Source organism: Rhipicephalus sanguineus, chromosome 4 (assembly GCF_013339695.2).
Source record: "Rhipicephalus sanguineus isolate Rsan-2018 chromosome 4, BIME_Rsan_1.4, whole genome shotgun sequence".
Taxonomy (NCBI): Eukaryota; Metazoa; Arthropoda; class Arachnida; order Ixodida; family Ixodidae; genus Rhipicephalus; species Rhipicephalus sanguineus.
In genome coordinates, this window is record NC_051179.1 from 100810816 (window position 1) to 100830506 (window position 19691).

A 19691-nucleotide genomic window follows, 5' to 3' on the forward strand; every position below is an offset into this window, starting at 1 on the left:
CACTGCCACATAACGTCTTTGGAAGCGCAGGTGAATAAACACCGGCTGCGTGCCGAGCGAACAGCGGCTTGCGAAAAGCCATGAGTGCCGCAGCGGGCTGCGTCTTTGTAAGTTGTGTCTGGGTCCATTCCGAACTGTTTGTTCAGTTGCCTTGCTCTGGCGTTGCAACTCGCTCGGTGGTACAAGGGATTCATGTTTTTCGGTATAGGAGAAATATAGGGTTGCGCACGGATACAAACGGAAAGGGGCACCAGATCCTCGTCAATAAATTGGTACCGTACAGGATATCCTTAGCCACGTAAGATTTCCCTGTCGGAAGGCGGGAGACTAAGTCTTTCTCACTGCGAACTTAGGACTGCGGCCCTAAGCTCCTCGAAGGTGTGGTGTGGGCTCCTCGAAGGCAAGAAGCCGATCTGTGGATGTTGCGTTTGGTAGACCGAGGGCAGCCTTGTAGGTGGTTCGAATGAGGGTATCCGCTTGTTCAATCTCAGTCTTACTGAGTTCTTGTTAGGGGAGACTGCACGTTAACCTACTAATTACAAAGACATAGATTATGCGGAGCGTGTCCGCCTCTCCAAAGCCTTTGCGACGGTGCTTGACTCTGGGGACCGTGTGCGCGATTTGTGTCACAGTCGTGCGAAGAGTTTTAAAGGTGTGGTCAGCGTCCCTGTTTTTCTGTACCCAGAGACCAAGTATACGTGTTCGCGGCACCTCTCGTATAGAATGGTCACCTACTTCCAGTGCAAATGGTGGTTTACCTTGGTAACACCTACCTTGTACCGAATGAATACTGATTTTTCCGGGGAGCAGTTCATACCGCAGCTCTCCGCAAAAAGATACACTGTCAGCTGCTTCTTGGAGAGTAGCTTCCTTGTGGCCGAGAGAGCCTCGGGTCGCCGAAAGGGTTGTATCATCGGCGTATAGGGCGTAGCCCAAGTCTGGTATAGACTCGATCTCTCGAGTAGCGGGCAAAGCATGCCAACCCAATAATAAAGAGTAAAGAAGATAATATGGCCCCTTGAGGCGTTCTCCTACTGAGCATGTGAAAAGCCGATGATATAATGGCTCCTAAGCTTATTGCTGCGGTCCGATCGGTGAGGAAAGAACGGATATGACGATCTATCCGTTCGCCACAGTTAGAGGAGCTGAGCTCCTGCAAGATGAGGTTGTAGCCAATGGCATCGAACGCGCTTTTTAGGTCAAGAGCAACCAAGATGTGCTCCGTGCCCGAGGGAATCGCGTTGTATTTCGTCCCAAAGCCGGAGGGAAACGTTCTGTGTTGAGAGGTCGTGGCGGAAACCATACATGTGGCTAGGGAAAAAAATCACAGCATATCCACGGAGTGAATGATGATGAGTGGGCGAAGCTGCGGAGGTTCATCGGTAAACCGTGAATCTTCCGTGAATTCTGCCCAGTACATCATAACCAACGTGAGATCGGGCGCGTTTATACTAAAGGTTCGATGAGAGTTATGACGACTTGCAGCTCACTTTAATTTTACATGTACGCTGTGAATTTTCATTGTTTAGAAAACCATTGCTTTAGAAAATATCTGGCGTCTTTCGTTAAGCAGCTGGCGTCTTTTCGTTTTGCTTTAGAAACATCTGGCGTTCTTTCGTTATGCTTTTAGAAAACATCTGGCGTCTTTCGTTGGTTTATTTCATCAATCAACGGCGTTTTGAACAAAATTTTTATTGTTTAATCACGCACAGGAGAAATCTCAGCAGGCACTACCTTGGAGGTAAACAATGGCTGCTAATGGGAATGATAGACAGAAGTCGGCTTTTAGCTAACCCTTACACTTCTACTTCTACTAACGTTTCCTACTGGAACATGCCAATGGCTGCTAATGGAGAATGAGAGACAGAAGAATTCGGCTTTTAGTTAACGCGCACGCTGCGAATTTTTTATTGTTCAACAACGCATAGGAAAAATCTCCCAGCGGCACCACCTTGGAGGTCAAGATCTGGTACTAGCGTTACGACTGGTTACGCACTACGACTACGAGGGACGAACGGGTGCCCCTTTAAGGAGCTTCGCCCCTAAAAACCTAGATCCTTGAGATAGTGAGAAAAGCGGGTTTGAATGACTTTCTCGAAGAGCTTGCCGAGACATGATGCAAGAGCAATCGAACGCAGCATCTGTAAGGTGGGTGTTTCGCCATGCTTGGGAATTAGTACGATTGAGGCCTCTTTCCATTCTGGCGGAAGAATCTCAGGCTGCAAAATGCGCTCATTAAAATATCGTACTAGTTCATCCAGGCAATCATCACTAACGTTTCGTAACATGGCGTTAGTAACGCGATGGGGTCCCGGTGCTGTGTTGGACTTAGCAGATTGCGCCGCAGCAAAACGTTCAGCCCTTGTGATAGGCTCGTCCGGCACTGCATTTGGCACACCCTCGTATCCAAGCGTGCATGGTGGACCACCGGTGTCACCTACGTATTTCGCATGGAGGATTTTCAAGAGCTGTTCTTCCGTGCCTCCGAAATCACCCACCAATCTCCGAATCGTCCGGGATACCGTAGATTTCGCACTACCAGGTTCAAGCAAGCTTTGCAAATAGCCCATGTCTTCGCCGTGCTTAACGTATCCCTCATGGAGTCACAGAACTGCAGCCAGCTTTCCTTCTCGAATTTGCGAGCACATTTGTTGGCGCGCTCCGAAACTTCGGCTATTTTGAGACGCAGCCTACGATTAAGGCACTGGCGCTTCCATCGCCTAATTAGGCTGCGTCTAGTTTCCTACATATGAAGGAGATGCCAGTCCACAATCGATGCTTCCTATGTAAGGGCAAGGCGTTCAGAAACGGACCCATGCGCATCACGAAAGTAACTGGCCCATGCTTTAGCATCCTGAAGGGTGTTTGGTGGTAGGGGAATTTGTCTCTATTTGGACCAGTCAGTTATCGTCACCTGGCCAGTCAGTACTACGGACCTTTGGCAAGGCTATGGACACCCTAATGATGTAGTGGTCACTGCCTAAGGCTTTGTCCAGATTAGTCCAGGCGGTGTCAGGTGAGTTTAACGTAACGTTTAAGTCGGGAGAAGTGTCGACACTGACACTGTTTCCCAACCGCGTAGGGAGTGCGGGGGAGTGTGGTGAGATGGAGCCCGTGGTTCTCTATAGCTTTTTCTTAAAGTCTCGCTTTTGGGGCGTCGCGCGTCTATCCCCAGGTTGTGTGATGGGCGTTGAAGTCACCCAGGAAAATGAGGCGATCCTGCCTGCGCAAAAGGGAGACTGTCCCATCAACCAGAGCTACGAAATCTGTGCCCTTTTCTTTGGGCGGGCTGTACACATTTACAATAAAGGTGCTGGGCTCGCTGTGCTTGCGTACGTAAATCTCAATAACGTGGTGTGAAGTTTGACATCCTGATGTAAAACGTACATTCGATGAGATATCCTTAGCCACCAGCGTCGCCATTTTTGCGACGTCCGTACTGGAAAATATAATAACGCCGTAGCGTGACCGGCTTGGCGCCTGTTTCCTGCAGACAAATAATATCTGGTTTAACAGATCTTTTCTGTATGAACTGCAGTAGAACTGCCGCGCGCCTATGAAAGTTGCGGCAGTTCCAATGACAGGTCTCTATACTCGGGGACAACTTTCTGTGGCAATGAAGGGAAAGCTACGGGGGTGGAGCGTCTGCACATGTACTGCTATGCGAAGGAGTCCGGTTTGGCGTGCGTCTCGAAACGCCGTGGAAAGTGATGGCTAGCGTTGCATTTCGACGCAAACGCTGCTTGGCGTCTAAAGTACGGGAAAAGGCGCGACTTTTTCACTCACGCAAAAACGCAAAGTGAAAACGTATAGACGGTTTCAAGATTGCGATAGCAGGAGCACGTGGTGTACCCCAAGAAACTTCCGGTCGCCTCCTTTATTATTCTGCAACACCGAAGCGTAAAGCGTTTTTTTAAAGATTTGTCAGAGTAAGGGAATACTCTTTTTCCAGTTTCACATAGAAGAAAGGGGCTTATAGTTAAACACTAACTCTTTTAGTGTTGTGTGTAGCTTAGAAGAATATTTCATTCAAATATTTTGCTAGACACAGGGAGAAAAGTGTGGAAACTCTATGGGCTACTCGCCAAGGCTTTTGTTCCCCGCCAAAACTGCTAGCCTACACTAGCGCAGGAAACCGGAAGCGGTCCAGGGCCTCTGTTAGTAAACAGTGAAGCAAGTAGAAGAAATACAAATGTCTCGCTTGTGTGCGCTGCGTTCCGTTTCAAAAAGCTACATGTAGAAAATGAAGGAGTATTTTATATATCTAACGCAGAAAATACGGACGCAATTGTGGGACTACATTCACTAGTGGTAGGATACGTGCATTGTGGCTCTGTAGCTTTCCCTTCATTGCCACAGAAAGTTGTCCCCGAGTATATGTGGTTTACGTGTGAGCGTGCGTTACGAAGTGTATCCACTTGATGGATAGTGGCGATGCCCGCGGCGTCCGCTTCGGCTTCCGAGCTGAACCAACGGAGCTGCTTCTTACTCATTGTCGAACCGTGACCTCCACGTCAACCTCCCAGGTGCGAGGTTGACGTGTTCAAAGTTTTGGAGTGTTTGTGTCGCAGTGGTTTCAGCCTCTTCTTGCAATTGCGATCTCCCGTGAGGTGGTCTTCGCCGCAGGTCGCACACTTGGGCGAGCATCCGTGACTGGGAACAGGATCTCGCATGGCAACAAATTCGACACACCGGACTGTCAGGTGGAGGGTATACGTCAGACCTATGACCAGCGTGGTAACAGACTTTGCACACTTGCATGGTGTTCTTGTAGGGGTAGCGAGGGAACTTGCCGCCACGGTAATAGACGAAGCGTGGTACAAGTTCACCATGAAAGGTGATTACCGCCGTTTTCATGTCGCCGAGCATCCGTGTCTGTAAGACGTCCACGCCTTGGGTACGCATCCTGAGATTTGCCTTAATATCTTCGGATGGGATGTGTAGCTGAAGTCCGTGTATCACGTTTCGGGTGGCGCTCTCGCTGGTCGCCACATAGGCATTGACTGCATGCGGCCGTCCATTAACTATCAAACTAGCGATGCGACTGACTTTCTCTGCAACCTCTTGGTGCGGCGTACAAACTATAAACATATTCGAGCCAGGCTTGATGCGAAGCAAGAACGTCTCACAAGTAATCAAGCCTCCACATGCGGCAATAGCCGGTCGGCGAGCGTCGGGCCTGTAAGACTTTTTATGGGAAGGCCTTGGTGCGGCCTCAGTATGACCTTGAAATCATCTCTCGGAAGAGATGGCAGTCTGCGATATTTCAGCTTCCTGCACGGACGCTCCTTGGTCCCTTCTTCAGAGGGTAGTGGCTGAGTGGGGATGTCGTGATGGTCCGGCGTCGGTTGCTTGCGCTCTCGAGCCCGTGCCTTTCGCTGACGTAGCGTCAGCGCTAACTGTCAATCTCCATCCAGCTCCTGGGAGTGCCGGCGTCCGAGATATTACAGGCTTCGCGATGTCACAAGATGATGCGCGTCTGCCTCTCAGCAGTCCATGTCATCGGTGCATGTCGTTGTGAGGTTCTTCAGTAAGGCGCGGAGAACGCGAGCGGCCCGCGTCCAGAGCCACAGGAGCAGAGGTGGCCATCGGCTGCTCGTACCCCGTCAAGACGCTGGAGGCGTCGCTGCTGCCATCTCGTCGTTAGGCTTCACACTTGGCCTGGTACTTCCAGGCTCGCAAGAAAGGGAGAAGGCAGGCTCTCACCGGCCAATACTGGTATCCAATGGTGTCTAAAATGTTCGTGGCTCAAGTCACAACCAAAAAAATCACAGCATATCCACTGAGTGAATGATGATGAGTGGGCGAAGCTGCGGAGGTTCATCGGTAAACCGTGAATCTTCCGTGGAATTCTGCCCAGTACATCATCACCGACGTGAGATCGGGCGCGTTTATACTAAAGGTTCGATGAGAGCTATGACGACTTGCAGCTCACTTTAATTTTACATGTACGCTGTGAGTTTTCATTGTTTAGAAAACCTTGCTTTAGAAAACATCTGGCGTCTTTCGTTGGTTTATTTCATCAATCAACGGCGTTTTGAACAAAATTTTCATTGTTTAATCACGCACAGGAGAAATCTCACCAGGCACTACCTTGGAGGTAAACAATGGCTGCTAATGGGAATGAGAGACAGAAGAAGTCGGCTTTTAGCTAACACTTACACTTCTACTTCTACTGACGTTTCCTACTGGAACATGCCAATGGCTGCTAATGGGGAATGAGAGACAGAAGAATTCGGCTTTTAGTTAACGCGCACGCTGCGAATTTTTTATTGTTCAACAACGCACAGGAGAAATCTCCCACCGGCACCACCTTGGAGGTCAAGATTTGGTACTAGCGTTAAAAGTGGTTACGCACTACGAGGGACGAACGGGTGCCGCTTTAAGGAGCTTCGCCCCTAAAATGTCCGCCACACACGAAACGAACTGACCAAAAAACCGAAAATTGCGGAGCTCCATGCGAGCGCGTCCGCACTCTTCGGCGCCCTTAGCGGCGTTTCAGCCGAGGAGGCAGCATCGCTGGAGGCAGATTCGAGCAGGGCATGTTGTTGCTGCTACCAGTGTTTCCATTTTTTTGTAGCGTTAGCTACACTGGCCGAGCCGGAGCGGTTTCGCGTGAACGTACAAGAGCCGTGCTGCGCATGCATGTCACACGGCGCACATCTGCCGCACCGGAGCCGCCGCCGCCACGCGCGCCTCGCTGGTCTGCGCACGCGCATTTGAGCGCACTCATCGTCCCTTCACGAAGAGATGCCGACCCAGTGCAGTCAGGGTTACGTCGCCGGCGCAGAATGTAGCGTGTCGCGCTGAAAGATGCTAAGGGACCCTTTAAAACTATTGCTTTTGCAGCGGTACTAGGGGTTCTCTTGTTGAAGTTTTTTTATTTGATCTTGAACAAATTGAACACGATAGAGCAAAGCGCACATATGAAGTGATTGCATGAGATCGCTTGAAATCAAATTTCTGTTTGAATTTAACAGGTTCATACCCCGATGTACCACCCGACCGCCTTTTTCCATCGTGGATCAAGGCTCTCTCGCTTTCCTCCCATTATCGGTGGGCCGACACGACCACGTGGCTTTACGACGAGACCAAAGTCAATGCGTATTACGAAATTCGTAAGAACATCCTTATCATACCGACTGCCATTATCACACGTCCTCTGTTCTACGACGAGGGTTCACCGGCTGTCAATTACGGCGGCCTTGGAGGGGTGAGTGTTTGACTTTACCTGGAAACGACGTTAAGCAGCAGTACTCGGACACGCAAATAAGCAGAGCCGCCCAGCGTTTACGACAACCCGACTAGGAATTCGTTTGTATAAGAATAATTATAAGTCAAGCTCACTGTAAATGTTTTGCAAATGCTCCAGAAGTCTTGTTGCTGCAAAGGCCTTGAATTTGCCTGAACTATGCGCTTACCACTAGACGTACTCGCTACATTGCTTTAGTCGAAGGTGAGGTATTATGTTTACTCCTTTCCCACGTGTCTCGAACAGTGAATGGGGTGCTTTGCGGTGCTTGAACGCTGCGGATCTTCCTATTACAGTTCAGTTAGTGCTGCACTTTATTGCGTTTGTGAGGAGCACTACACTGGCTTTGCTTGGTCGCGATGCGCAAAGAGCGCAGTTCTTTTCTTCACAAAAAAGTGTCAGCTCATAAGGCTTAAGAGAGCATATAAGTGTTCATCGGGAAAACTTATCCTCTGCCCCCTGCTGCCATCGCACGTCCCATGTGCGCTAAGGCAATTTTTTCATACTTGTCTTCTCAACTTGATTAAGTCAAGTGCAGTTCCTTTACATTTCTCCAAGATATGGAAAAAGGGATGGTTACGCAAACCTGTTTCAGAAAAATGTGTTACGCTGCCAGGCATAATCACTCTAAAAACTAAGAGAGTGCTGGGCACTCTCTTTGGGAGAGTATTCGCAATGCCCACGAACTATAGGCGGCGCGCTGTGCGATTCAAGATGGCGCCAGGAGGAGGGTCTACCCGTTAGTTAGCATAGGAACAGATAAGACGTGCGGACGCACGGCCCGTGCCACTTTCACCGGATGAGGTCATGAAATGCATTGAAATGGATATGAGACCAAAATACTTGCCCAAACAATGGAAAGTGCGAAATTCTCGCTACCTCATTATTTTCCGCGGTGTTAGAGGTTATATTTGGCTCTGTTACCGTGCATCGATGATGCTCCTCGAAATCCCGCGCGCTACAGAAAACGTACGAACTGAACGACACTCCAAGTCTACGTACCGTGCCTGCCTGTCGGATTTCCGTAGTAATAGGCCCCCAGCGAATAACGCCATCGTTGCTGCACAGGACCGCATGTTTAGCGTGACGATAGTATAAACATGTTGCTCCGTCATCATTACTCGTGTGATGAGAAACGCAGAGTGCACAATTCACTTCTCTCGGATGTTACAGGTTTAACGAGCACCTCGAAACGAATGCGCACGTAAGCTTTCCGCAACGTCGAAGAATCTCTGAACAACGAAGCCATTCGGACGGTAATGGTCAAGTTCATATGACGACTCAGCGGCGCGGCTTGTGGACGCGATTGCACGTTTCTCTTCCGCTCGTCGAGCTTGTTGGCAGCATGCGGCCACAAAAGTTGCGCTACGTACACCGCATCACAAAAACTATGCTTTTATTTTGATCTAAACACTATCGTACCTCAAGTACAGTCAAAGTGACTTGCAATTGTGAAAAACTTGCCCTACGGATGGTTAACCAGCAAAATACGTTAAAAAGAGAATCGCTGCTGCAGCATCTCCATCGACGCTGTCGCTATCGGTGATTTCACAGCCGTCAATCTCCAGTGAAAAATCCTCGTCGTCAAGCTGCACGGTCTCTTTGAACATCACTGTCAAAATCAATCCAAAGAATTTCCTCCGACGAGAGCTGCCTCGCCTTCTCCGCGTTCTGGGCTCAGAGAACACTTTGCTTGCAGTGTGCTGCCACCTGTCAACAAACTAACAAACATGCACTGCAGCGCTGACTTTGAAAGCAACTCACGGGTGAATTAGACGACGTTGAGAGTGGGGCGGGCGATCAGATTTCGCCAGCTGGGGTACACTAACGTAGATATACACATAGTCCATCAATCAATCACGTTTAATCTCCGCCGGAATGCGTCAGGTGAGGACAACATTGAGTCCGCAACGCGGCCAGGGCTTGGTCGTAGTTCACGATAGCCGTGGAGCGCGTGCAGTCCCGAATGACTGAATGGTCGCTCGCAAGATTCATACAGCTCTTTTCTGACAATATGTGGGACGCTTACTTCAGTGTATCACCTATTCATTACGAGGGGCCTGATATTATTCAGTTATAGAAGAGGACATCGCGAGCTCATGCGACGCGCCGCGTATAATGTTACGGGTTTCATACACCACAAAAACACCGACGGATATTATATACAAGCGAAATAGCGCGAGTTTCGACATAAAGAGACAGACACCAACATTTCACTAGCCTGCGTGACCATAGAAAATTTCGCGGATCTCAAACGTGTACGCTGTGTGCCAACATTGGCAGCACGACTTGCCCAGGGTGCTTTACCACGTATTTTAACGAAACTTCAAAGAATCAAACTTATCTTGTTACGGACGGCCCGGTTTGTTCACGGATTCGCGAAACATGCGAAGTCGTAGTGTTTCGTTCTAACCAACGCGTTGAAAATCGGGCTAACACAGCCGAACTAGGGAGCGGCTGCCCGTTTATCGTCTGCTAACCCTCCTCCTGGCATCCGCTTGATGGCGTGACAGTCTAAGGGCATTGCGAATATTTTGTCCCATATTTAACTCTCTTTTCCAGAGTAAATCACCTACCTCTTCTTGAGGCAGAGCATAGCAATGCCCCCAGAAATGGTTATAGTACTCCACCTCAACAGATTAGCATAACTCTTCCCGGAATAGAGTAGCTGGACCTCTCCGAAAGGAGTAGCAGTACACCTCAAGAAAAATATAGCGAAACTCGGGCCAAAATTGGGCCAAAAAGTTGCTTTTCACAATTCATTGATGCGTAGATCGTGATGATAACATATTGAGCATTACGACAAAAAAATGACGTTAGAAAAAAAAAAGTCGCGCGAGCGAGGTTCGAACCTACGAACCTAGGACTGCGAGTCCGACACGCTACCGAGAACATGAAAGAAAAGGGTCGCCCATGTCGTCTTCCAGTGTGGCGTTGATAAAGCAACGCCACACTGGAAGACGACATGGGCGACCCTTTTCTTTCATGTTCTCACTGATTACGTCAGTCATCTGTCTTCAATTTCTTGTTTAGAAACGCCGGTTTGAGTGTCTTCGTACATACCACAAGCAAACACAAGATAGTTCATTTGTTTGTTTTGTGCTTCCCAGTACCAGAACGTCAAGCCGGCACGTTTCTCCGTAACCAAGATTAGCGTAACCGAAGATATGTGCGGCATTCGCATTGACTCGCTAAGCGGTTAGTCATTTCTATATAGAAAACGTTGTACATTTGAACTGCACATTGAACACGGTAGTTTTCGCCACGCCCTTGGACATATTTTCGGTCATTCTTGTTCACGTTCCGAGGCTACAGCCGTAATAGGCCACTCTAGCCGTAGGGAATATTTATTTTAGGGCAGTAAACTCTGCGCGCGACGTTCGTAGCGAAAAACGTTGATACTGAAATTTTAAAACATTTCGAATGTAGTTTCGATCGTCGACCGACTCCATGAGGTGACATTCGCTTATTTAACTGCAAAAACTAAAGCTAAAAACGCGGAATTAGGCTTTATCCCAGTGCCTTCCAGTACACTTAAAAGTACTGGGAGGCGCTGGAAACGTTTTTTTTTTATTAGTCGTCTCCAGCGTTGCGACGAATGCATTGCTCTCTACTGTATGTACCTGTGGTTAATAAGGAGTGGTCATCACTCGCGGTATACCAGCTCATCAATATATGTATATATATATATATATATATATATATATATATATATATATATATATATATATATATATATATATATATATATATATATATATATATATATATATATATATTGTGAGCGCTGACTATATAGTTCATCTTCATCTGTACAGAAACCATTGTAATCATCATCTTCGTTTGTCACGCGGGCTGCGCCGCTTTGGGACATTGAAATATAACCTTTCGATTACCGAACTGGGCGTCGTCTCATAAGTGGTGGAGAGTGCTGTGGTTCCCACGTCCTCTTGCTCTACCGGTCACCCCTGGAGCTCCGGTCTGGTCGACGGTTGTGCTCGCAAACGACTGTGATGGCACAAAACAACGCCTCCGCTGCCGCAACCGCTTCTGCTCCGCCAGTTGGGCCTAACTACACAGTGAGTACGTCGCAGCGAGACCCTCCGGTATTTTCCGGCCTTCGCGGTGAAGGCGTCAAGGAGTGGCTCGACAATTATGACAGAACCAGTGTTTGTAATTATTGGGACGAGGCCCACAAACTACGCTACGTTCCTTTTTACCTCAGGGAAGTGGCTAAAACCTGGTTCCACAACCATGAAGTGACTTTCCTGATTGGGCAGCCTTCACGGCGCAACTCCGTCAGATATTTGGTACATCTGCAGGACGCTCTGAGGTAGCCAAACAGAAGCTCGCAACCCGCATCCAAGGGCCCGACGAATCATATACGTCGTATATTGAAGACGTTCTGGCTCTCTGTCGCCGTGCCCAGAGTGACATGACGGAGGCCGATCGCATCCGTCACATACTGAAAGGCGTGAACTCTGTGGCCTTCAATGCTCTCGTCATTCAGAGCCCAAATACAGTTCAGGACATAATCACCACATGCCAACGCCTGGACGTGCTCTATTCCATGCGCCTTCCACACGCCTCCTCTGACGCTCGCTTTGTTGGAGAACAAGAATTGCGAGCCCTGATCCGCACCATTGTCAGAGAGGAACTTCACGGTCTTGTTCCGGGCAACACAGCCACTTCGCCTGTCCGCTCTCCTCCTCCCAACCTGCGTGAAATTATCAAGGACGAACTGGCATCGATGACAAGCGTCGCACGTGCCCCGTCTCCTGTACCTTTTCGCATGCCTTCGTACGCAGAAGTTGCATCACGGGCCCCTGCACCAATGTCATCTGCGCCTGCGGACGTTCCGTGCGACCATTTGGCTTCGATGGCAGCACAGGCACAAGGGCAACCACACTACTCTACCTGGCGTCCTTCGCGCCCCGTCTGTTTCTACTGTGGCATACGGAGCCATATATCCCGTTTCTGCCGCCGCCGTCAGCAGGATGAACGACGTGGCTATTCTGCTTATGAAAGAGACTTTGCCCCAAGATCTGATGCCTACGCTCCAGCACCGTATCCATCCTCCTCACGTCGATCGCCCTCACCTCCACTGCCCCAAGCCATGCCTCGTCCTTCTCGTTCACCTCGCCGCCGTTCTCCGTCACCATTTCGGCGTACGACATCACCCTTGCGTCCTGCTCCGATCTCTCTGGACAGCCACTCGGAAAACTAGAAGCTGCAGTTTTTGGAGGGGAAACTGCTCGTTGTCGAAACGTTACAACTCCTCCGTCTCGCCCAGCAAATTTACTGCCTGTTTGTGTGGAAGGTGTTTGTGTTGACGCCCTTGTAGACACTGGAGCCGCAATTTCAGTCATTAACCGCGAATTGTGTTTTCGTCTACGGAAAGTGCAAACTCCTTATGTCGGTCCCCTGTTATGCGGCGCTAATGACAATCCGATTTGCCCGACCGGACAGTGTACTGCGCGCGTTCTCATCGACGGAGTCCGCCATCATGTACAGCTGGCTGTGCTTTCTTCATGCGCTCATCAGATAATCTTAGGCTGGGACTTCCTATCGGCTTCGTCGGCTGTCATTTCTTGCGGTCAACCTCTCATTCGTATTACGGACACTGAGCTTTCTTCTGCTGCCGATTTTTCACCGCCCAACCTTGTCACAGCTGCGGATTTTCTCCTGCCTTCAGGGCAAGAACGTGTACTTACGATCAGGTCACGAGACGTTATAGATGGCGACGCGGTGGTTACACCTTGCCAGCGCTGTATTTCTCGAGGCATCGCCATCGCATCTTGTCTAGTGCGGTTCACACGTGGTTATGCAAGCATCACCGCCTACAACACGACGCCAGAAGCCCTACTGCTGCCAGAGGGGACTACTGTTGCCAGCATTACCGAAGACGCACCGGTATGTGTCGTTACTGTTTCAACTTACTCGTCATTTCCACAGTGTACGCCCGCGGAAGGTTCATCGCGTGCTCTAAAGGCCACTTTGAGTACAGATCTCAATCCGACCCAGACTGATGCCTTGCTGACCATATTAATGAAACACAACGCTTGCTTTGACGTTTGTTCCGATGGCCTGGGTCAAACAACAGTGGCCGCTCATCGCATCGACACAGACGGATCTCGTGTCATTCGTCGCCGCCCTTACCGTGTATCAGCTTCTGAACGCAAAGTTATAGAAGAACAAGTCAACGATATGCTCGCACGCAACATTATCAGGCCTTCGGCAAGCCCGTGGTCTTCTCCTGTTGTGCTCGTTAAAAAAAAGGATGGCTCGGTGCGATTTTGCGTTGATTATAGAGCGCTGAACAATATTACTCGTAAGGACGTCTATCCTATGCCTCGGATCGACGACGCTCTTGATACTTTACAAGGTGCCGAGTACTTTTCGAGCCTCGACTTGCGCTCTGGTTATTGGCAGATCCCGATGCACGAGTCCGATAAAGAGAAGACTGCATTTGCCACACCTGATGGACTCTTTGAATTCAATGTAATGCCTTTTGGCCTCTGCAATGCCCCAGCCACATTCGAACGAATGATAGATACGGTACTGCGTGGATTAAAATGGAAGACCTGCCTTTGCTACCTGGACGACATCGTCATCTTTTCATCCAGCTTCTCACAGCACCTGGAACGGCTAGACGAAGTTCTGACCTGTCTAGCTAAGGCCGGTCTCCAGCTAAACACTAAGAAGTGTCGGTTTGCCAGCCGCAGCATCAAGGTATTAGGTCACGTTGTCAGCAGGCATGGCATTGAGCCCGATCCTGACAAAGTTGCTGCAGTACTGCACTTTCCTACACCAACCACACCTAAAGACCTTCGCAGCTTCCTCGGCTTAGCGTCGTACTTCCGCCGCTTTGTGCGTGATTTCGCCACTATTGCAGCTCCTTTGCACAAGCTTTTGACCGCGAGCGCACCTTTTGTCTGGTCGGATGAATGCGCAGCCGCTTTTCACACTCTCAAGCGATGCCTCACATCGCGGCCAGTGCTTCGGCATTTCGACCCTGCAGCGTCTACTGTCCTACACACTGACGCAAGTGGACATGGCATCGGTGCCGTCCTGCTGCAGCGGAACCACGCTTCCGAAGAACAAGTCGTGGCCTACGCGAGCCGCACTCTTTCTCCTGCTGAGCGAAATTACAGCATCACCGAACAAGAATGCCTCGCCGTCGTGTGGTCCGTACAAAAGTTTCGCCCTTATTTATACGGCCGGAATTTCACAATCGTCACTGACCATCATGCTCTGTGTTGGTTATCGTCTCTCAAGAATTTGTCGGGACGCCTTGGCCGTTGGGTACTGCGTTTGCAAGAGTATGACTACAGTGTCACATATAGGTCGGGTCGGCAACACCAAGATGCTGACGCTTTGTCGCGGTGCCCGCTCTCGCCAAGCGCCCAAGTGTCGCCTTCAATCTGTTCATCACCAACCAGCCAAGTGACCAAGCAGACGGCCGGTAGTCCGAAAGAGTCCGTTGCCTCAGTGGACATTCTTTCATCCACAGATCTCACCTCGCTCCAACATGCAGATACATACTGCCGCACAATCATCGATCGGCTTACAGGCTTATCCCGTGCCCCCAACAGCCGCTTAAGACGACAGCTTGAACGTTTTAAACTTCGAGATGGAACGTTATGTAGGCACATTTACCACCCTCTCGGTAACCAATGGGTTCCAGTCGTCCCTCGTTCACTTCGTCTCCAGGTTTTACAAGCCCTGCACGACGACCCGACAGCTGGCCACTTGGGTTTTCACAAGACTTACGAGCGCATCAAAACTCGGTGCTTTTGGCCTGGCCTCTCAACAAGTGTGGCGAAGTACGTCGGTTCCTGCGCGTCATGCCAACACCGAAAACGTACCACATCTCTTCCCGCAGGCCCTTTACAACCTCTGCCGTGCCCGTCCGCTCCCTTTGACTTCGTGGGCATCGACTTATACGGACCCCTCCCGCTTACGCCAGCCGGTCACCGCTGGATTGTTACTGCCGTGGACCACCTAACCCGCTACGCGGAGACGGCAGCTCTTCCCTCTGGTGCTACCTCGGAAGTAGCCGATTTTGTCCTGCGCGCCAATTTTGCGCCACGGTGCCCCTCGTGTTCTCCTTAGTGACCGTGGCAAGACATTTCTTTCCCATGTTCTTGCTGAAGTCCTCCAGGCCTCTAACACCGTACATAAGACCACATCAGCATATCATCCGCAAACAAATGGTCTTACAGAGCGTTTTCACCGAACTTTGTCCGACATGATATCCATGTATGTTCAGCCAGATCACAAAAACTGGGACACTGTACTCCCTTTCGTCACGTTTGCATATAATACTGCCACACAACGCACGACGAATTACAGCCCGTTTTTCCTCGTGTTTGGCCGTGAACCGACTTTTGTTCTGGACACCACATTTTTATCCACGCCCTCTGTTCCATCTTCGTCCCTTCCAGAAGAGTTCGCTGCTCGCGTCGCCCGCTGCCGTGAAATTGCCCGCGCCAACACTGCTACCATTCAGGACAAGAGGAAAGTCCGTTTTGACGCGAAACGTCGAGTTGTTTCGTTCCGTCCAGGCGACGAAGTCCTCCTGTGGACACCTGTTCGTACCCCTGGGCTCTGTGAAAATTTCTTCATAGATATCTCGGTCCATACACCGTGCTGGAAAGGACATCTGCCGTGAACTATCGCGTCGCTCCAGCCAGCGCGGCTACTGATCGTCGTCGCCGCAGCACCGAGATCGCTCATGTCTCTCGCCTGAAACCATATATTCGGCGTTCCTACCCTTAACCTGCCGCCCGCTTTCGCGAAGGGGGAAAATAGTGTGAGCGCTGACTATATAGTTCATCTTCATCTGTACAGAAACCATTGTAATCATCATCTTCGTTTGTCACGCGGGCTGCGCCGCTTTGGGACATTGAAATATAACCTTTCGATTACCGAACTGGGCGTCGTCTCATTATAATATATATATATATATATATATATATATATATATATATATATATATATAATGCAAGGAGCAGGAGGAGTAGAAATGAGTTTTACTCTCTCATGACAGAAGAGTATACGGGCATTCCACTTTCTCAGATTGAGGTGGAGTATAAACACAATTTCACTCTCTCCTTACGAACAGAGTGAACGTGCACTTCACTCTATGCGATGCTTTCGAGAGTAAAACAACGCTCTGAAGAGTAACACGGCTTTTTTACTCTTGCGATACCCTTACCAGCTTTTAGAGAAGCAATGAATGCGACAACAACGAATTAGAACGGCAAGCAGCTCGAAAATTGCAGCATGCTGGCCAAGCACAAAGGACGCACGAAAAGAACACACACACACAGGATTAGCGCAAACTAACAACTGTCACAACTCGATACTTGCAGTGTTCAAAAATAAGTAATGAAGCACAGGTACGCACAGGGGGAGCGCGTACTAACAACTGACACAGTTGTTACTTCTTTGAGCAGCGTGCTGGAAGCATCGATTAGGCACAACCAACTAGCCCTATTTTGGCTCTTCTGGCTACATTCTGTTTCATACATCAGCTGCATTGTGAGAGTCGATGAAATGCGAAGCAGCCACCAACAAAGAGCTGCATACATCACACCAAGAATGTGTGGCTCATACGCACTCATAAGGTGCGTGTCATGAGTTTCATGTTATGACCTGTCATTTATGTTCGTCATACAGTCATGTTATGCCAAACCAATTTTGATATGCATCCCATTAAGGAAACGGTCAGGAGCACAACGTCTTAGGCGGCTAGATAGAATGGTAGATAGATACGCTCAAAGTCCCAGAATTCGCTAAGAAACGCTTCGCTTCTGAAATTAAACTTCATTTTCTTACTAGGCGCACGTTCTGTTCTCCCAGAAGCAGGTCCCTTCTTAATTTCAGGTGGCCATGGCTTGGCGACGTCCGGACCTGGTCCGGACTGGCGACGTGCGGAGCTGGTCCTGAGGGTTTAGTGACGTTGGTAGCGCCTCGCGCACGTCGTCGGGCTTTTGTAGCATGCTCTGTTTCTCAGTGGTCGGGATACGTGGATTGTTTCGGCATCCCCACACCATAACCTAGAGGGAGTTTCCATCCACGGGGCAGTACGTGTAGTTCTTGCCGAAGTTTCAGAGATACATTCCATTGTGTACCGTGCGAATAGGTGCCCGCCTGGAGCCTTCTGCAACTCATTCCTTAGTCAGCTTTTTCTAGTCAGCTTTTTGTGAGTACGTGGATGGGCGCGTTACTTATTCCTATAGTGCGCAATTATTTCCGAGTATTTTTAGGGTATTTGCTTCTTTACGCTTCCAGAGCCGAATATTGCTTCGGAGGAGCGCGATGTATATGTTCTCAGGCTGCGGCGTGAGCGTCTCGGTTACCCGCTGGGGATTGATGCATCGGTGTCTTAAAAGTAATATCGTGTTTAAAGTCGCTCTTTAGAACTTGAAAAGCGGATATGCTATTTGATCGTTTTATGAATCTCCGGCACACTTCTTGCTAAGCAGAGACAAACTGCGAACTAGAATAAACTGCAGCTATGCAGAGCGAAGCGGAAGTATACAAAGTGTACGAAGTATAGGAAGCGAAGTATACAAAGTAGTGGGAGAGAAAAGTGAGTACGAGTGAAGTGAGAGCGAGCAGAATGGAAAGAACGAGTGAGAGGGCAAAACATAACATTGACATGTGTAGTACAGCATAGCAAGGGGTCGAATAGGATGTGAGGGTGTTTAGGAGGCGGAAAGGAGGAGGGAAACGGATAAAACATAGCCCAGCCATGTACATTACAATATAGCAAGGGGGTAGGAAGAAAACTGAAGGTGAGGAGAAGTGGTGTGCTGGTGAGGAGGATGGGAGAGAGCAAAGCATTGCAGCATAGCACAGCCATGTATAGCATTGATAAGCAAGGAGGGAAAGAGAAGTGAGTGTATGGAGGAGTGATGTGAGGATGGCGGAAATGAGGAGGGCAAAGCCTCCAGCTCTGCTGTTTTCTCAGTCTTCAATCTTCTTGGGCTGCGTGTCTGAACCCAGGCGGCCCTCACTCAAGCATTCGACTTCGGCAGAATTTTTATGAGACGCGTATTTCTTTCACCAACTATTAACCGGCTTGAACGAGCCTATCTTCGACAACTGCACAAGCGTAACTGTAGTGATTCGCAACCGTATACACCTGTGCGCAGAGCATGTCAATGCACTCACCCGATAAGTGTGCAAGCGCGGTGTTCCAGGGCAGGGCAGGCGCAGTGTTCCGTGAAACATGTGCTGAGAGTTGTAGGAATGCACCGATAGCTCGTCGAGGGAAAACGGAACAGGTATCACGATCCATGGAGTAAAATAGATGTTTCAGCTGGATTACATCTTTGGATCAAGACAGTAGTGTCGGAGATATTCAGTTCGTGTCGCTGGCCTAGAATGGCCGGACGAAACGGGAGAAGACGTACGTTTATTCCCTCTCTCTCTCCGTCCTCTGGTATTCTGACAGCTCAGCAGTGATGAATCTTGTTCGTACAGGTACAGAAGCCTGTCTAGTCAGTTATCTCAGATGCCACGTCGTCTGTCACCATCCCAGAACGTCTACTTGGCGCGAGCGTACTGGATTCGAACGTCCCATTTAATGGCGTATGTACTAACCATACCTGAAGAGGTTGTGGTGTTGGTTATACTATGTCGCTAGCCTTCACTTTTAAATCAAGAAAATAAGCGGCTTCGAAGACCTAATACCATATTTACTTGTTTTATTAACGTTGCTTCTAAAAGCTCACCAAGTGGAAAACCGAGCATGCACCCTATTGAGAGCTCTAGATCGTTCTCCTCATGTGCAGGTACGCAGCTTTCAAAAATGAAATCACAGGTGAACGGCTAAACCTTCACGCGATGCCCAGCTCAAGTAGCGGAATCAATTACCATGCACGTGAAAAAGCGGTAGCTGAGAGGAGAATTTCAACAGTATGCACGAGTACAAGTCAAGGGACACTTATCTATTTTATTTGCATGATATAATCGTACGCCATTACGCATATCGAAACTAACTCATGCGGACAGTGCTAATTCTATGCGTAACGATCCTAAACAACTGGATTACTTCAGAATGGACGGCACGAGGAGAATGGTTCGATCAATCAATACACCCCGAACCAGCTTGTGATCGGGAAATGAGACACAAAGTTCATTGTTATTTTCATTGCTGCATTACTACCAATAATCCATTTCTGCAGCCGTGTTGCGCTGTATATATAAGACTACATCGCTCCAAATACGTTAAGACCGAATTTTTAATGCCGCTTTCTGTATGTATAGAACCGGAAAACACTCGGTGTGCGGGCTTGTGTGGTTCTACGAGCGTTTATTTTTACATCCTTATGTTCAAGGTTCCCTTTTGTGGATAGCTAGACAGACTCGTAATCTGAAATGCATGCTATAGATAGGACTCGAGTCACAAATTCGATACAGCCAT